This window comes from Chelonoidis abingdonii, chromosome 14, assembly GCF_003597395.2.
Source record: "Chelonoidis abingdonii isolate Lonesome George chromosome 14, CheloAbing_2.0, whole genome shotgun sequence".
Lineage (NCBI taxonomy): Eukaryota > Metazoa > Chordata > Testudines > Testudinidae > Chelonoidis > Chelonoidis abingdonii.
In genome coordinates, this window is record NC_133782.1 from 26,261,036 (window position 1) to 26,265,771 (window position 4,736).

Genomic DNA, 4,736 nt, shown 5'->3' on the forward strand with positions numbered 1-4,736 from the left:
GAACTATGGGATAGCTGAGGAACAGCTACCCACAGTGCACCGCTCCTGAAATCGATGGTAGCTTTGGACCATGGACGCAAACAATCGATTTCGTGATACCACTGTGGACGCGCTAAACCGATTTTATTAGATCTGTTTTGTAATATCGGTTTAAGCTAATTCGAAATAATAGTGCAGTGTAGACGTACCCTGAGACTTGCAGGCAGGAGCACGCTGCCACTACTGCCTCAGCTAGAAGCAGAGTTAATGGGATAATGTCCTTTCCAGCTGCTGACAACCGAGCCGGGGACAGCAGGGATGAGATGCTGAGTTTGTGGAAGTGTCTCCCCAGCTCCGACTGGCTCTCTGCATTCCAGCTTCCAGGCAGCCCTTTGATGCAGCCAGCATCTGAGATGAGTCTGTGGGCCAAAGGAATGAATCACTTTGCCAGCTGCATGGCCCTGGGACTGTGCCTCTGCAGAAGGCAGCAGATGGCTGGGGGGGAGGAAGGGGGAGTGTCTAAGACACCTGGGCTCAACTCAGCTTCTGCCATGAGATGAAATTAGGTGACTTCTTCCCACTCAGCCAAGTGTGCTGGTTGGGATGTGAAAATGGGCATGGATGACTGCTGGAAAGTCAAGTGTAAAATCTATTAACCCTTCCAGGGTGGCATTTTTCAGCTGGCAGCAAAGCAAATAGCCCTAGCCCGTGCAAATATATAGTAAGGAGCTGCATGGAGGAAGTGACATTGCCAGATGCATTGTCAGTGAGCAACAACCATATCAACAGGGTGGCAGCAAGACACTGCCCTGTGGCCGTGGCGCAAAGTGTTTGCCTAAGACAGAGCAGTTACAGTAGATTCTCCCCAGGGTAAATCTATTGACTTCCCTGCTTTTGCAGCAGGGATGTATCTGCCCATGTTTGGCAGTGCGTCTAATGTCAATACAAAGAGCTGTGCTGGTTCAGTGTGGGAGATGGCTGTGGGCAGGAAGCCCTGGGAGGCTGTACATTTCCCTTCCTGGCATTTGCAGCTCAGTGCTGGCACCGTTGCCAGGTAAGCTTCCAACTTGCTCCCATTTCTGCCCTTGAGCAATGTCACAGCTCAGTTAAAGATGGGCCTTTCCAGACGTTTTCTGGCTACTGAAGAGCACAAACTGAACTCTGCTGAGCAACGGAAGATTTGCAACTCTTGTTGTTAAACGATCCTGAGCACTTCATCAGTGCACCTGTCTAAGCATCACACATCCCTGTACAAAGAAGGGAAAATAGCAGCAGCAGTTCCATTTCAGGATGGAGAAACCAAGATGTGGATAACTTAAGTGGCTTCCTTAAAGGCCAAGCAGCTGGATATTCAGCCTGGTCTTGTTTCTAAAAGCAGCTGATTCCCTGGATTAATAAACTGCAAAATTCAACTGAGACTCTCCCTGTATTTAAAGTCATCCCCATAAGTGCAGGTGTCACTCCTGTAACATCAGGGAGGCAGTGTGGCCTAATGGAGAAAGTACTGGACTGGGACTCAGGAGCCCCATTAACATGAATTTAGTCCATAGTGTTTGTGACTCAGCCAGGCTCCCAGGGTCCTATGCTGCTTTGCTTCAGCTAATGTCTACACCAAGTGTTGGCTCAATGTCAGCAGGAGTGCAGCTCGCACTGTAGTTAATGGGAGCTGCAGCTGCTTGTGCCAGGGCTGAATTTGGCCTGATGTCCTACTCAAAAGACACAGCACTCAAATTATTCCTGCTTCAGAAAACACTTCTCTTTCCAACTCCATATCATTTTAGGTAGAGGTGAACGAATTGTCCTTCCAATTACACTATCCGAGTCTGGTAGGAAAAGGAATTCAATGGCCTGTTTGTTGGTCACAGATCCCACTGTGTGAATGACTGGGGCTCCAGCCAAGACCCAAGCAGCAGGAGTTGCCTTCAGAATGCAAAAGGCCCTTCTAATTGTGGAGCATAAATCTGTTTTACAACATTGTCTTTGTGTGTTTCAGCTTAGTAGGGCTATAATGCTGCTGATCTCACGCAAACTCAGAAGTGAATTGCTGGCTCTGCTACACTTTCATTGCTATTTGCTCCTATGGCTATTCTACATTCTATTCTGTGTAGGTTCTTAGACTGCACTCCTCACTATAGTACCTGTAGCCCCATGAAACAATTAGTTTGGTAGCAATAAGTGAAAGAAGACCTTGATTTCAGGATTGTCATTTGAACAAGCAGTGCATAGTGTGCAGGTACATGCACATGAAACATCTCAAGAATCTCCTTGAAAACTCTTCCATCTGCTTGATATCCATGGTGGCAAACTCTTCTGGAGTTGAGGCCAGGTAATTTCCAATCTGAGGGCAGGGATGTTGGTTCCTTTCTCGTCCCCTAAAGGAGAGCATATTGATAGAGATTCTCTAGGTTTTAGTCAGAAGGAGAGGATGAGAGAGGATAAAGCATAGGCCTGACCAGATGAGATACATTCACATAAAAAAGAATCTGACCCATCAGAAAAGAGCAGACATAAACAGTGACAAGTTTTTAAAGTGCTTGTACACAAATGCTAGAAAAGTCTAAATAATAAGATGGGTGAACTAGAGTGCTTCGTGTTAAAGGAGGATATTGATATAATAGGCATCACAGAAATCTGGTGGAGCGGGAACAATCAATGGGACATAATCATTCCAGGGTACAAAATATATCAGGACAGAACAGATCGTGTGGATGGAGGAGTGGCAATATATGTGAAAGAAAATGTAGAATCAAATGAAGTAAAAATCTTTCATCAATCCACATGTTCCATAAAATCTCTATGGATAGTAATTTCATGCTCTAATAAGAATATAACAGTAGGGATCTAGCATCGACCACTTCACCAAGACAGAGATAGTGACGATGAAATGCTAAGGGAGATTAGAGAGGCTATCAAAATAAAGAACTCAATAATAGGGGGGATTTCAATTATCCCCATATTGACTGGGTACATGTCACCTCAGGACAAAATGCAGAGATGAAATTTCTCAATACTTTAAATGACTGCTTCTTGGAGCAGCTGGTACAGGAATCCACAAGGGGAGAGGCAATTCTCGATTTAGTCCTGAGTGGAGTTCAGGATCTGCTCCAAGAGGTAATTACACCTCTACCCCGATATAACACAAATTCAGATATAACGCGGTAAAGCAGTGCTCTGGGCGGGCAGGGCTGCATTCTGGTGGATTAAAGCAAGTTCGATACAATGCGGTTTCACCTATAACACGGTAAGATTTTTTGGCTCCCAAGGACAGCGTTATATCAGGGTAGAGGTGTGTAACAGGACCACTTGGATATAGTGACTATTAATACATTAACATTTAACATTCCTGTGGTAGGAAGAACACCTCAACAGCCTAACACTGCGGCATTTAATTTCAGAAAGGGGAAGTATGCAAAAATGAGGAGGCTAGTTAAACAGAAATTAAAAGGTACAGTGTCTAGAGTGAAATCCCTGCAAGCTGCATGGACACTCTTCAAAGACACCATAATATAGGCCCAATTTAAATTACCCTAAATTAAAAAACACAGTAAAAACTAAAAAAGAGCCACCATGGTTTGACAACCATGTAAAAGAAGCAGTGAGAGATAAAAAAGCATCTTTTAAAAAGTGGAAGTCAAATCCTAGTGAGGAAAATAGGACCCTAAATGCCAAATTAATTGTAAAAATATAATAAGAAAAGCCAAAAAGGAGTTTGAAGACTAGCTAGCCAAAAACTCACAAGGTAATAACAAAATGTTTTTTAAGTATATCAGAAGCAGGAACCCTGCTACACAACCTGTGGGGCCCCATGATGATCAAGATACAAAAGGAGCACTTAAAAACGATAAAGTAATGGCAGAGAAACTAAATGAATTCTTTGCTTTGGTCTTTATGGCTGAGGATGTTAGGGAGATTCCCAAACCTGAGCCATCCTCTGTAGGTAATAAATCTGAGGAATTGTCACAGATTGAAGTGTCACTAGAGGAGGTTTTGGAATTAATTGATAAACTTAACAGGAAGAAGTCATCAGGACCAGATGCCATTCACCCAAGAACTCAAATGTGAAATTGCGTAACTATTAACTATGGTTTGTAACCTGTCCTTTAAATCGCCTTCTGTACCCAATGACTGGAAGATAGCTAATGTAATACCAACATTTAGAAAGGGCTCTAGAGGTGATCCTGGCAATTACAGACTGGTAAGTCTAATGTCAGTACCAGGCAAATTAGTTGAAACAATAGTAAAAAATAAAGTTGTCAGACACATAGAAGAACCCATAAATTGTTGGGCAAAAGTCAACATGGTTTCTGTAAAGGGAAATCGTGTCTTACTAATCTATTGGAGTTCTTTGAAGGGGTCAACAAACACGGACAAGGGAGATCCAGTGGACACAATGTACTTTTCTGGAGTATACTCCAGAAAGCCTTTGACAAGGTCCCTCACCAAAGGCTCTTACATAAATTAAGTTGTCATGGGATAAGAGGAAAGATCCTTTCATGGATTGAGAACTGGTTAAAAGACAGGGAACCAAGGGTAGGAATAATGGTAATTTTCAGAATGGAGAGATGTATAGTGGTGTTCCCCAAGGGTCAGTCTAGGACCAATCTTATTCAGAAATGATCTGGAGAAAGGGATGTCAGTATCAGAGGGATAGTGTGTTAGTCTGGATCTGTAAAAGCAGCATAAGAATCCTGTCACACTTATAGACTATCAGAGTTTTGGAAGGCAATGAGCTTTTGGGGTGAATATTCACCCATTGA